This window comes from Ambystoma mexicanum, chromosome 9 (genome assembly GCF_040938575.1).
Source record: "Ambystoma mexicanum isolate Mex_15411 chromosome 9, UKY_AmexF1_1, whole genome shotgun sequence".
NCBI lineage: Eukaryota > Metazoa > Chordata > Amphibia > Caudata > Ambystomatidae > Ambystoma > Ambystoma mexicanum.
In genome coordinates this window covers 84,351,231-84,366,865 of record NC_090931.1, presented here as the reverse complement: position 1 = coordinate 84,366,865, position 15,635 = coordinate 84,351,231, and positions in this window count along the sequence as shown.

Sequence of the window (15,635 nt, the reverse complement as noted above, 5' to 3'; positions counted from 1 at the left end):
GATGTCGTCTATGTACCCTAGGGTGCAGACATCATTTAATTCTCTCAAGACGTCATTCATGAAATATTGAAATGCTGCGGGAGAGTTGCATAACCCAAAGGGCATGACTTGACATTCATACAAGCCGTATTTGGTACGGAAAGTGGTTTTCCATTCATCTACGCTTCTGACTCGGACCAGGTGGTACGCTCCTCGAAGGTCCAATTTGGTATAAATCTGGGCATCTTTGACCTGGTCTAGCATTTCAGGAATAAGTGGCAAGGGGTAACGGTTCTTCAAGGTGATCTGGTTTAATGCGCTGTAGTCAATACAGGTTCTCAAGTCCCCTTCTTTCTTCGGTACGAAGAACAAAGGACTGGCTGCCGGGGACTTCGATGGATGGATGAATCCGTTTGCAAGGTACTGGTCTAAATATGACTTCAAATGAAGATTTTCTGGTTCCGTAAGAGCGTAGATTCTGCCGCAAGGGATTTGTGCACCTGGAACAAGGTCAATCTGACAGTCATAGGGCCTGTGCGGCGGCAGTGTGTTTGCTTGGTCCTTTTGGAATACATCCTGGAAATCGTGGTACTCCTTTGGTAAGGTATTAGTTACTCCCTGGGTTGATGCAGTCACTCCGGGAGTCGTGGAGATACGGGAATCAGGTTTCTGTTCTTGATAATAACAGGCAGGGGAGCAGTCGCTGGGGAAGGTTAATTTCCGTGCCCGCCAGTAAATCAAAGGGTTGTGAGCAACTAACCATGGCATCCGTAGTATTAGCCGGAACTGAGGTGCCTTGATAAGATCGAATGAAATAGATTCCCGATGTCCGTCCTGGCACAGCAAGGTCACCCCGGCAGTGCACTGGGTTACGGGTCTGGAAGCGATTTCTGTCCCATCCACAGTGGTTACCTTATCCATCGTCGGCTTGGAACATAAGGGAAGCCACATCTCTGCTGCCAGGTCTTGATCAATATAATTTCCAACTGCTCCGCTGTCAAGGTATGCTTCAATGGCATGCATTCTTGAAGACCGTTGGTTGTTAATTAAGATCACTGGCATTGCAAAGTGAGAGGTCAGTGACTCTTTCCTCTCACTCGACAAACTGACCTCTACGTTTGCTGAGCTTGGCAGTTTTTACCGATTCCTTAACTTCATATTTTTCTGTGGCCCCGACCATCCTCCTTGGGGGTTTTACTGGGCAGTCCTTCAGGAAATGTCCTGGTGTTCCGCAATACAGACATAGTTGTTGTTGTCTTCTTTTATCCCGCTCTTGTTCTGTTAATGGAGGTCGTATGCCTCCAATCTGCATGGGTTCTACAGTGTTTTCTTGCACTCGAGATGCGTTGTCTCTTGGTCGAACATACACGGCCCGAGGGTCCATTTTGGATCAGTCTGCTTTTCGGTCCTGCAACCGGTGGTCTAACTGCACGACGAAATTTATAAATTCGGTAAAGTCTCTGGGAGGATCAACCACCTGGGCTAGCACGTCTTTTAATTCGCCTCGTAAGCACCGATGAAGTAACATGGTTCTTTTGTTTTCTGGCCACCTAGCTTCGGCAACCAATCTATTGAGGTAGCAATGTACGTTAACAAGTCCTGATTCCCCTGTCGGAGGGATAAGAGTTCATTGTCTACTGCTTGTTCTCGGGTATGGTTAGCAAAAAGTTTTTCCATTTCTCTCTGGAACCCCCCAAAGTCATGTAAAAAAGGATCATCATGGGTCACCAACGGCACCGCCCAATCCACTGCACTACCACTCAGGTATGACAAAACAAAGGCTACCGGAGCTTGGTCGTTTGGGAATGCTCCAGGCCCACAAAGAAAGTGAAGGCGACACTGATTCATGAATGCTGCGTACTTCCGTGGATCGCCTGCAGACCTCTCCAGTGGTGCCAGGGGAACTGTTCCAGGTAACATGATCTGTACCGGAGTGGAGGTAGTGGATGTTACGGTGGGGTTTTGCATCATTGGATTGCTTCCAGGCAGAGGCATCTGTCCTGCCTGTGATTGCAAGTACTGCCTGCTAATCTCTTCAGTGCGCTCTTTAGTCACTACTAGGTCTCTCCGGAGGGCATTAGTCTCTTGTCGGGCAGAGTGAACCTCGGCACGAAGATCCCCTAACAATTGGGCCAATTAGTCAATTTCTGAAGTATCCATAGCGCCCAGGTAGATTGGTTATGGCAGGCTTCGCGTTCTGTTACACTCACCTGGTATCCATGCGGACGCCACCCAGCCGTAATGGACACTGGTATCCTTCTCAGTGGTTCCCAGATGTGGCCTCTGGGGGAGGTTCTGCCTGAAATACAGGAGGGCTTTGTTCAAGACTGGCCAACTGAGGTAATTAGCCTCCCACCACTCCGTATGCCTTCAGCCCCTCTGGGGCCTCTCCTCACCTTATTGTTGAATTAGGTGTGCTCTCTGTCCTGCCTTCTTGGCAGGGGCGCGTTGTCCTTTGTGGGCGAATGCGATCTAGTTACTTCACTGACGCCGGCCTGTTTGATATCTTTCAGGTAGGTCTTATTGCTGTTTTTTTGTATAGTGTTGTTATTCCTACATGCCTTTCTTGGTTTAATAATGTCTCTTTCTCTTCCTTAGATATGCAGAGGTTCAGCGTGGCGCATTGGCTGAGTTGGGCGTCGCCAGTAAATGGTGGTGCGTGATGAGCGCTATGATACGTAAGTAGGCGCTATGAGCAGCATTGTGATGACTTGCCTTTGCAAACCTGGTTTCTCTTATTTTCTCATAGGTCGCGGTGTTCTCCCAGGGTGTGGAATTCCAAGGCGATGCTGGCTGAGGAGCGACCTGCCAGGTAAGCCTTTCGGCGCAGTTCGTAATGTTTTAATGTCTCTAATACCTTGTTTCTTTCCTCTTTCAGATCCGTCGGTCCGGGAGACACGCTGACCTTAGGAAGCTGTTTGCAGGAGCTGTGGACAGCTAAAGATGAAAATTGCAGGTAAAATGCTGCTGCTAATAATGTTCCTTTTGTCTCCTTGCAGGTGCTGCTTCTCCGAGATTTGCGGGTATAGCTGGACACGGTGAGTGTCACGTTGCAAGATTGCAAAGTAATGCAAAGCGTGTTATCCAATTCAGGTGTGGTTTCATTAGTTTCAAGAAAGTAGTCCAGGTAGTAATCCCTAAGCTACCACACCCAAAACACTATACCGCATAGATTGGTTCCTAGGAGCAAAGCTATGTTGATGCCTCCATGTTGGCTGACAGCTTCAAAATAAAGTAGTCCCCTGAGCACATGTCTTTTCACAGTGTATGAGACGCCAGGACTGGCTCCAAGAGGGCCGAGGCTGTTAGAGACCCGAGCCCAGATCTCTACTGGCCCATGGGCTTGCCAGAGGGGTTCTGGGATGTGGGGCATGACAGTTAGGTCAAATGTGCTGAGGTACTTGGCTGCACCAAGTTTGACCACCAGCTCATCTGTCCTAGGCAAATGATGGGCATCAGTCTTGGTGACTGCATTTAGAGCTCTATAGTCCACGCAGAATCTCAACTCCTTGGATCCTGCCTTTGGTACAAGCACAACTTGGCTAGACCATGGGCTAGTAGAGGGCTCTATAACCCCGAGATCAAGCATCTTGTTGACCTCATTCCTTATATGGGTTCTTACATTGTGTGACATTCTGAACCCCCCGCTTTTGACAGGCAAACAGTCATCAGTGTGTATATCATGATGGCCCCAAGCGGTCAAACCTGGAGAAAGTGAGAACAGGGAGGCAAACGGATTTAACAGTAATTTGCACTCATCCTGATGGTCAGATGTGAGACTGGAAGAGAGATTAACTCCTTCCACTTGCTCATCTAAAGGTAAGCCTCTGAGGAGGTCAGGCAGATGTACACTCTCCTGCTCCTCCTGAATTGAAGCTGGAAGCAAAGCTCTTATGTCAGGTCTAGAGACATAAACCTTCAAACGGTTGGTGTTAAAGACTCTAGGAGCATCCTTAGGATTGCCTAAGTCAACCAGTAGTTCAAACGTCCAAGTTTACCCACAACTTTGAAGGGTCCTATCCATTTGTCCTGAAAGGCCCTCTGCCTTGTGGGGACCATAACAAGAACAAGCCGGTCTTGAGTAAACTCAACCATGTTAGCCTTCTGGTCATGCCAATGCTTGACCAGAGCCTGACAAGCCTTCAAGTTATCACTTGCCTCTGCCATCATGATTGACATTCTCCTCCGGAGACCTATCACATAGCCAGTCACTCTGACTGGCTTTCGGGAAGGAGCACTCTCCAACCCCTCCTTAATCAGGGCCAATAGACCTCTGACTGGATGGCCATAAAGAAGTTCAAAGGGACTGTATTCCTCCTCCCTCATGAGGGACTTCTCTATATTCAAAGAGAAGGCATGGCAGTAGAAGGTCCCACTTTCGTTTAAGGGGTTCTTCTAAAGCACCTATCATGCTCTTCATAGTTCTGTTAAACCTCTCCACCAATCCATTGGTTTGGGGTGTGTTCTGTTCAATTTATGCTTAGTTCAAAATGGCGCAGGCACAATGCATTCTGGGAGTGCTCAGAGCCATGTTGGATATTTACTTCACTCCGCAGTGAAAGGCTGCACACATTTTGCTGAAGTGTTAGATTCACAGTGCTGAGACGAACATGCTTTTTCAAACTTGGTATGCAGTCAAGGCCATTTCTGCTGGAAAAAGCTAACGTTGTTATGACTTGCTACTGTTCTCCGTGGAGCATGTTTTTAGAGCAGGGAGGCCCTGCGTTCCTTGGGGGGGAGCTCTCGATTGACCCAGCTGGTAACTGACGGCTGTTCCTCAACTGCACAGGTGCAATTCCAGAAGGTTCGAGAATTAACTCCTTTTTTTGGAGTGCCTATATAGGCGGAAACCTGGAGGGTTCAGGTGAGACTTCAGCCAGAGAAGGACGCTCCGTCTGGCCTTCCTGTGAGCTGTGGCACTCTCATCCTGGCTGTACCCGGGGTGTTCCCGCCGCTTCTGGACGAGATGAGGAATGATAATACGCTCACGGTGATGTATTCTTTTTTTGACTTCTTTACTTTTTCTGTGATCTATGTCCATATTAGTTTGCTGAGTTATTTCTATGTACTCGTAATCTTTGAATAAATAGCCGTAAAGAGCTGATTATCTTCTAAAGAGTGCGTGGCTACGAGTTATTGTGTCTGTCTGTTTCTGGGTTGAAGTATTTGCTCTATAATTGCATTGGTGATTTATGGTAGTTCCGTGCACTTTTCAGAGGAGAGCAATACATTATGGCGCTGTGAGCAGGGTTATTTGGGATGAAGTGTTCCAAGTATTCTGTTTGAACGCAGACAGGCTTCAGTTATCTTGCAAACGAAAGTAATTGGGCAGTGAGTGTTGAACTGTGTTAAGCTGTTTTCTATTTTTTTTCCTTTTCCCTTGCTGTTAAATGACAATTGGGTGAGAGAATGCAGTGCAGAATGAAGAGCAGGCTGTCACCTTTCCTTGGTCGTCTCACTGCAGCTCTGAGACAGCCAATAGACAGCACTTTTGTGTCGGCCTGCTGCGGCCGATAGCATGTGTGGTTGAGATCTTTCCCCTTCAGTAAATCAGTCGTGGCTGACTTACTGCTTGGGAACGAAGCCAGGGAGCCGAAAAGCAATGAGCAAAGCGGGAAAATGGCTATGTTCACAGTGCTCCGATGAATGGTGAAGAAAGATTTATGTTCAATTAGGAAATAATTTTTTCATGCGGCTTCCCTTGACAAAGTTGTAATTTGGATTACAAAGTGAAAGCTTGCTCTATTTTGGCATGAGGGCAGAGAAAAGAAAAAAGTTGCAAGTATTTGACAGGCAAATTGTGACTAGTGTTTAAACATTGTGACTCAGCCCCAGTGTGCTAGCGAGTGGGGGGCTGTAATATAATGAGGCGAAGGTGCGCCTTTCTTATAATGTATGCTTTTGAAGTGTTCACATTCCTGCAGATAACGTGGGAATGAGCCGTGTTTAGGAGAAAGAGTAACATCAGTGTTGAAAGCCTAAAGGGTTTGTTTTTGGCAACTGTAAATTCCATGTGCTGGTGGTGCATTCTGTTTAAAGGAACACACTAAAATTGCCTGCATTGCATTTTAGCTGTGCCATGTTTGCAAGGGGTGAGAGACTCACTTGATAAAAAAAAGTGAGTGAATGGCATTTGAATTTTCGATTTTTGTGTATTGATTTGAAATTGCAGAACCAGTTTGCAATGGTTTGGGGGAAAAGACAATTTATATTTTCTAAATTGCCCCTAGAGTATTTTGACTGTTCCCACACTATGCCATGGGATTGTTGCCAATGGCAAAAGTACTGTTGCTATTAAGGGATGTATGTTTTACACAAGACAAGGACAAGTTGATTGTGATATATAGTGATAATGTTGTTGACACATTAACAGCCCACAAGCAATATAGAGTGTGGGTTGCTTTTGCAGAAAACGTGCAGGGAGCTGCACTACACATGACATGTTTTAAATGCACTGAAATAAGTGGTTACATTCTGGCAAAGGTACAACAGAATAGAAAATCTGTGTGTGATAAGACAGCACAAAGATTCAGTGGGTTGAGGGTTCTTTTTAAAGATCGCACATTGCATTGGAGTGAGTTTGTGCAGCCAAACTACAAGGTTACGAGGAAAAAGAAAAATGTATGCCTTTAAATGGGACATTGATCAGCAGCCTGCTTTTAAACAGGCTAAAAGACACTTTGCAGATTTGCAGAATTACATGGGACCTCATTAAGACCCTGGCGGTAAGCGAAAAACGATGGCGGCAAATGATTACCGCCATCGTTTTCCGCTAGGTCCGATTATGACCCTTGACCGTTAACTACGATGCCATTAGCGGCATCGTAGTCAACGCTGCCGCTATCTGCGCCAAGGACGCGTGCACGCGACCTCCCACACCATACTTAGCGCCATGGCGGAAAGGTACGCGAATGCCGACCCAAGCGGACATGCACCTAACGCCATCACCCAGCCCGTTAAGTACCTTACCGCCATGGCGCTAAGTACGCCATCGCGAACCAACCGTAAATGGCCATGTAAAGTGAATCCAGCTGCCACAGGTGCACAGAAACAGCACAGGTGGAGGCAATACAGACTCAGGAAGTACAAAAAGAGCACACCCCACCCCTTCCCACACCCAGTCACACTCCACAATGATACCAATACGACTTGCAATGTTGGGGCTGGAGGACCTGATAGCAATGCAAGTGCTACAACAACAATAACAACAACAACAACAACAAGCAGCACAGAGGAGACGCAGGAGGAGAAGGAGGGCAAGGCAGGGCCAGCAAGCCCCACCAGCACAGCCAGTGCCACCACGCAGGCAGCCCCCAATCCCACGCATCAGAGCCAGTCCATTCAACCTCACTGCTGAGCAGATCCACACCCTGTACCGTTTGGACGGGGACACCATCAACGCCATCGTAGACATGACACACAACGACATCGTCAGCATGATAGAAAGTCCAACCGCCATCCCACCCCTACTGAAGGTAGTGTCTGTACTCCACTTCCTGGCCACAGGCACGTACCAGCACACAGTGGGGCACTTGCATGGCATTTCACAACCATTATTCTCACGTACACTCATCCAAGTGCTCGATGCCCTCCTCAAGCACACAGACGCCCACATCTCATTACCACGGATTGCAAACACCAAAGTGGGTGTCAATGCACTAGCCGGCATACCTGGTTGCATTGGTGCCATCGACTGCACCCATGTGGAATTGGTGGTTCCACGTGCCATGGAGGTACCGCACCGCAACCGGAAACAATTCCACTCAATCAACGTGCAAATGGTCTGTGACTCCAACAAGATCATCACACATTGTTGTGCCCGATTCCCCGGATCAACCCATGATTCAGTGGTCCTGGGGAACTCCACAATACCACGCTACATGGAGCGACATGCAGGCCCAAGATCCTGGCTACTCGGTGAGTCTAATGTCATGACCATGGAAATGTGAAGTGGGTAGGTGAACGACGTACCAATGCATACTCCACCTAGCTGAAAGGGGGGGGGAAATGATGCATACTCCACCTGGCTGAAAGGGGGGGGAAATGATGCATACTCCACCTGGCTGAAAGGGGGGGGAAATGATGCATACTCCACCTGGCTGTGAGTAGCAGATAGAACGGAGACAGATGATACCCTAAAGCAACCCAAACTCCACCCAACACCAGTGAAGCCAATACCCAATGTATGCAGCCCTACCATGTGAATGAGGTTGTGTCCCAACCATGACACAACCATCTGCAAGTGCATTCTACCAATTCAGACCACACTGTCAACAATGAAATGCACCTACATGCACGTCACCAAACACCATCAACCGAAAGGCCTGTCCCCCATAACTGCCCACGAAGGAGGCACATGACGGACAGAAACATCAACACACCATTACACAGACAGCAGGGCCCCCAAAATGTCCTTATCAACATCAGCATTGCTCACTGGGGTAATGATGAGGCCCACAGCAATGATGCAATGATGTGCGCATTGACATCACAGGACACATGCCAGGCCAACAAAACAAACGGCATGAACGGACACAGTGGATGGGCACTCACAATGCACTCCACCCCTCTGCATACATTGGGTGATGGCAGGCAAAACAGGCCATGAGAGCCATGAGCATATACTGGTTGCCTCTGAGGAGGTCAGGCAGATGTACACTCTCCTGCTCCTCCTGAATTGAAGCTGGAAGCAAAGCTCTTATGTCAGGTCTAGAGACATAAACCTTCAAACGGTTGGTGTTAAAGACTCTAGGAGCATCCTTAGGATTGCCTAAGTCAACCAGTAGTTCAAACGTCCAAGTTTACCCACAACTTTGAAGGGTCCTATCCATTTGTCCTGAAAGGCCCTCTGCCTTGTGGGGACCATAACAAGAACAAGCCGGTCTTGAGTAAACTCAACCATGTTAGCCTTCTGGTCATGCCAATGCTTGACCAGAGCCTGACAAGCCTTCAAGTTATCACTTGCCTCTGCCATCATGATTGACATTCTCCTCCGGAGACCTATCACATAGCCAGTCACTCTGACTGGCTTTCGGGAAGGAGCACTCTCCAACCCCTCCTTAATCAGGGCCAATAGACCTCTGACTGGATGGCCATAAAGAAGTTCAAAGGGACTGTATTCCTCCTCCCTCATGAGGGACTTCTCTATATTCAAAGAGAAGGCATGGCAGTAGAAGGTCCCACTTTCGTTTAAGGGGTTCTTCTAAAGCACCTATCATGCTCTTCATAGTTCTGTTAAACCTCTCCACCAATCCATTGGTTTGGGGTGTGTTCTGTTCAATTTATGCTTAGTTCAAAATGGCGCAGGCACAATGCATTCTGGGAGTGCTCGGAGCCATGTTGGATATTTACTTCACTCCGCAGTGAAAGGCTGCACACATTTTGCTGAAGTGTTAGATTCACAGTGCTGAGACGAACATGCTTTTTCAAACTTGGTATGCAGTCAAGGCCATTTCTGCTGGAAAAAGCTAATGTTGTTATGACTTGCTACTGTTCTCCGTGGAGCATGTTTTTAGAGCAGGGAGGCCCTGCGTTCCTTGGGGGGGAGCTCTCGATTGACCCAGCTGGTAACTGACGGCTGTTCCTCAACTGCACAGGTGCAATTCCAGAAGGTTCGAGAATTAACTCCTTTTTTTGGAGTGCCTATATAGGCGGAAACCTGGAGGGTTCAGGTGAGACTTCAGCCAGAGAAGGACGCTCCGTCTGGCCTTCCTGTGAGCTGTGGCACTCTCATCCTGGCTGTACCCGGGGTCTTCCAGCCGCTTCTGGACGAGATGAGGAATGATAATACGCTCACGGTGATGTATTCTTTTTTTGACTTCTTTACTTTTTCTGTGATCTATGTCCATATTAGTTTGCTGAGTTATTTCTATGTACTCGTAATCTTTGAATAAATAGCCGTAAAGAGCTGATTATCTTCTAAAGAGTGCGTGGCTACGAGTTATTGTGTCTGTCTGTTTCTGGGTTGAAGTATTTGCTCTATAATTGCATTGGTGATTTATGGTAGTTCCGTGCACTTTTCAGAGGAGAGCAATACATTATGGCGCTGTGAGCAGGGTTATTTGGGATGAAGTGTTCCAAATATTCTGTTTGAACGCAGACAGGCTTCAGTTATCTTGCAAACGAAAGTAATTGGGCAGTGAGTGTTGAACTGTGTTAAGCTGTTTTCTATTTTTTTTCCTTTTCCCTTGCTGTTAAATGACAATTGGGTGAGAGAATGCAGTGCAGAATGAAGAGCAGGCTGTCACCTTTCCTTGGTCGTCTCACTGCAGCTCTGAGACAGCCAAGAGACAGCACTTTTGTGTCGGCCTGCTGCGGCCGATAGCATGTGTGGTTGAGATCTTTCCCCTTCAGTAAATCAGTCGTGGCTGACTTACTGCTTGGGAACGAAGCCAGGGAGCCGAAAAGCAATGAGCAAAGCGGGAAAATGGCTATGTTCACAGTGCTCCGATGAATGGTGAAGAAAGATTTATGTTCAATTAGGAAATAATTTTTTCATGCGGCTTCCCTTGACAAAGTTGTAATTTGGATTACAAAGTGAAAGCTTGCTCTATTTTGGCATGAGGGCAGAGAAAAGAAAAAAGTTGCAAGTATTTGACAGGCAAATTGTGACTAGTGTTTAAACATTGTGACTCAGCCCCAGTGTGCTAGCGAGTGGGGGGCTGTAATATAATGAGGCGAAGGTGCGCCTTTCTTATAATGTATGCTTTTGAAGTGTTCACATTCCTGCAGATAACGTGGGAATGAGCCGTGTTTAGGAGAAAGAGTAACATCAGTGTTGAAAGCCTAAAGGGTTTGTTTTTGGCAACTGTAAATTCCATGTGCTGGTGGTGCATTCTGTTTAAAGGAACACACTAAAATTGCCTGCATTGCATTTTAGCTGTGCCATGTTTGCAAGGGGTGAGAGACTCACTTGATAAAAAAAAGTGAGTGAATGGCATTTGAATTTTCGATTTTTGTGTATTGATTTGAAATTGCAGAACCAGTTTGCAATGGTTTGGGGGGAAAAGACAATTTATATTTTCTAAATTGCCCCTAAATTGCCCCTAGAGTATTTTGACTGTTCCCACACTATGCCATGGGATTGTTGCCAATGGCAAAAGTACTGTTGCTATTAAGGGATGTATGTTTTACACAAGACAAGGACAAGTTGATTGTGATATATAGTGATAATGTTGTTGACACATTAACAGCCCACAAGCAATATAGAGTGTGGGTTGCTTTTGCAGAAAACGTGCAGGGAGCTGCACTACACATGACATGTTTTAAATGCACTGAAATAAGTGGTTACATTCTGGCAAAGGTACAACAGAATAGAAAATCTGTGTGTGATAAGACAGCACAAAGATTCAGTGGGTTGAGGGTTCTTTTTAAAGATCGCACATTGCATTGGAGTGAGTTTGTGCAGCCAAACTACAAGGTTACGAGGAAAAAGAAAAATGTATGCCTTTAAATGGGACATTGATCAGCAGCCTGCTTTTAAACAGGCTAAAAGACACTTTGCAGATTTGCAGAATTACATGGGACCTCATTAAGACCCTGGCGGTAAGCGAAAAACGATGGTGGCAAATGATTACCGCCATCGTTTTCCGCTAGGTCCGATTATGACCCTTGACCGTTAACTACGATGCCATTAGCGGCATCGTAGTCAACGCTGCCGCTATCTGCGCCAAGGACGCGCGCACGCGACCTCCCACACCATACTTAGCGCCATGGCGGAAAGGTACGCGAATGCCGACCCAAGCGGACATGCACCTAACGCCATCACCCAGCCCGTTAAGTACCTTACCGCCATGGCGCTAAGTACGCCATCGCGAACCAACCGTAAATGGCCATGTAAAGTGAATCCAGCTGCCACAGGTGCACAGAAACAGCACAGGTGGAGGCAATACAGACTCAGGAAGTACAAAAAGAGCACACCCCACCCCTTCCCACACCCAGTCACACTCCACAATGATACCAATACGACTTGCAATGTTGGGGCTGGAGGACCTGATAGCAATGCAAGTGCTACAACAACAATAACAACAACAACAACAACAAGCAGCACAGAGGAGACGCAGGAGGAGAAGGAGGGCAAGGCAGGGCCAGCAAGCCCCACCAGCACAGCCAGTGCCACCACGCAGGCAGCCCCCAATCCCACGCATCAGAGCCAGTCCATTCAACCTCACTGCTGAGCAGATCCACACCCTGTACCGTTTGGACGGGGACACCATCAATGCCATCGTAGACATGACACACAACGACATCGTCAGCATGATAGAAAGTCCAACCGCCATCCCACCCCTACTGAAGGTAGTGTCTGTACTCCACTTCCTGGCCACAGGCACGTACCAGCACACAGTGGGGCACTTGCATGGCATTTCACAACCATTATTCTCACGTACACTCACCAAGTGCTCGATGCCCTCCTCAAGCACACAGACGCCCACATCTCATTACCACGGATTGCAAACACCAAAGTGGGTGTCAATGCACTAGCCGGCATACCTGGTTGCATTGGTGCCATCGACTGCACCCATGTGGAATTGGTGGTTCCACGTGCCATGGAGGTACCGCACCGCAACCGGAAACAATTCCACTCAATCAACGTGCAAATGGTCTGTGACTCCAACAAGATCATCACACATTGTTGTGCCCGATTCCCCGGATCAACCCATAATTCAGTGGTCCTGGGGAACTCCACAATACCACGCTACATGGAGCGACATGCTGGCCCAAGATCCTGGCTACTCGGTGAGTCTAATGTCATGACCATGGAAATGTGAAGTGGGTAGGTGAACGACGTACCAATGCATACTCCACCTAGCTGAAAGGGGGGGGGAAATGATGCATACTCCACCTGGCTGAAAGGGGGGGGAAATGATGCATACTCCACCTGGCTGAAAGGGGGGGGGAAATGATGCATACTCCACCTGGCTGTGAGTAGCAGATAGAACGGAGACAGATGATACCCTAAAGCAACCCAAACTCCACCCAACACCAGTGAAGCCAATACCCAATGTATGCAGCCCTACCATGTGAATGAGGTTGTGTCCCAACCATGACACAACCATCTGCAAGTGCATTCTACCAATTCAGACCACACTGTCAACAATGAAATGCACCTACATGCACGTCACCAAACACCATCAACCGAAAGGCCTGTCCCCCATAACTGCCCACGAAGGAGGCACATGACGGACAGAAACATCAACACACCATTACACAGACAGCAGGGCCCCCAAAATGTCCTTATCAACATCAGCATTGCTCACTGGGGTAATGATGAGGCCCACAGCAATGATGCAATGATGTGCGCATTGACATCACAGGACACATGCCAGGCCAACAAAACAAACGGCATGAACGGACACAGTGGATGGGCACTCACAATGCACTCCACCCCTCTGCATACATTGGGTGATGGCAGGCAAAACAGGCCATGAGAGCCATGAGCATATACTGGTTGCATTGTGTGAATCAATTAGTGCATTTAGAAGTTGTCCAAAGTAACAGTTGGATGCAAGCCATGGTGGCACATCATGTTCTTGATCAGGCGTCATGACTGACACATACATTCTCGCCTACATACAGGTGATGCAGGCTATCCCCTGAAGAGGTGGCTCCTTACACCAGTCCGTAACCCGCAGAACCAGCACGAGGAGGACTTCAACCATGCACATACACGTACCCGTGTGGTCGTTGAACAGACATTCGACCTATTGAGGGCACGGTTCCGATGCCTCAGCAGGTCTGGTGGGGCACTCCTGTACCGCCATGAGAAGGTGGCAAAGATGGTCATGGCATGTGTCATGCTACACAATATGTGCGTCAGACGAAATGTGCCCCTTCCCCCTGACGCAGAAGTGCAACCACCTGACGATGAGGATGAGGAGGGTGCAGATGGGGCTGCACCTCATGGAGGAGGCAATGCACAGGAGGGGCGTGAAATGCGTCAAAATATCATCGACCAATGCTTCTAGCACACACGGATGGTGTGTATCACATGGAGACGGCACTTGGGGCACTGTGTGTCTCTGGGACATGCACACTGTGGACTGTACACCAATAAAGCACACATATGCAATGAAAATGTCCACACATTTAATTTCGGAAAAAGGAAAAAGTGTATTTTAGTCATAAATTGTCGTGACACACCACCTCCCCTTGCACACCCCAACACACCCCCTCCCCCCTGCACACCCCAACACACCCCCTCACCCCTCCCCCCTGCACACCCCAACACACCCCCTCCCCCCTCCACCCTCCCCCTGCACATCCCCTCCTCCCTCCACCCTCCCCCCTGCACACCCCAACACACCCCCTGTGAGTGTCTACAGATGCCTGTAACAGTGGGCACAAGCCCCGTCTCCCGGCCCCCGGGGCACCCCTGCCTGTGGAGCGCAGGTTCCGTCCTGAACGTCGGACGGGGCGCTCTGGGCAGAACTGGCAGCGGAGGATGTCCCTGCCTGCTCCCATGCATGCATGTCCTGTAGGGTGTGGGAGAGCTCAGAGAGCACACGGCGCACCCCGGCAAGTTCGCCACAAATGTCCCTTGACATGGACTGCATTGCATCCCTCAGGGTGTCAGTGTTCTGCGCAATTTCGGCCCTTAGGGTCTCCGTAGCCTGTTCGATGGCTGCCCTAACCCCCACACATTCCGCAGCATGCTCGGTGAGTAGCGTGGACAGCTGTTCCTGCCGTTGAATGATGTCCTCAAGGGACTGTTGCCCCTGCTGGGCCATGCCCATTGCTGGTGGTGTGATGGAGGGGCTGCTCCTCTCCTGTGGACTTAGAACTGGGCATGGGGTAGATGGCCACTCCTCTTCCTCTGTGTGCCCCTGTGTGGGATCTCCTCATGGGGGCTGGCATGGGATGAAAAGGGGGAATGTGGAAGGTCATTGGGGTGTCTGACATCGTGCTCCTCAATGTCAGAGTCTGAGCATGCTGCAATGGCAGCTGATTCTCCAATGCTGCTGCTGGCCGCAGAACCAGTGCCTTCTGTGGCAGGCAATGTTGGAACAGGTGGTGCTGCTGCTGCTGGCTGCTGCCTACTGGGGTGCTTGCCGGTGGGCCGTCCTGTTTGCTGGCAGTGGATTGTGCTTGCTGTGGGGTCTGGCTCATTGCAGCTGAGGTTGAGGGTGCGTGTATGGTTGTCTTGGCCTTCTTGGCTCTTTTTGTCGCAGGGGTGTCCTCGTCCTCGGGGTGTGATTCTGAGCCTGTGGTGGAGCAAAGGAGGGAGAGCGTTATTGATGGGTCTGCGGACATTGGAATGACAATGATTGACATGATTTTGGTCAGTCGATGAGGCACTTTTGAGGCAGGGGCATGCAGGTTGTCTCCTTTTTGTGTGGAATGAGGATGGAGGTATGTGGGTGCCGGCAGTTAGGGTGTGCATGCTACATGTATACAGGGTGGAGCTCGCATGTGGCTGTGGGCAGTGTCCAGCTAATGTGTTGCATTTACACTCTAGGGCAACATTGTGCTACACATGAATGGACTTCAGTGACTATGGCATGTCTTGATTTGAGGCACCTACCTTCATCGCCTGATGTTGGTACTCCTCTTTCCATCCCTCTGACGCCTTCAATGCCTTCCATGCCAATCGTGCTGGCACATATTTCCTCCCACGGTTGGAGTTTCAGTGGGGATTCAGAACCTCCACCGGTAGCCAG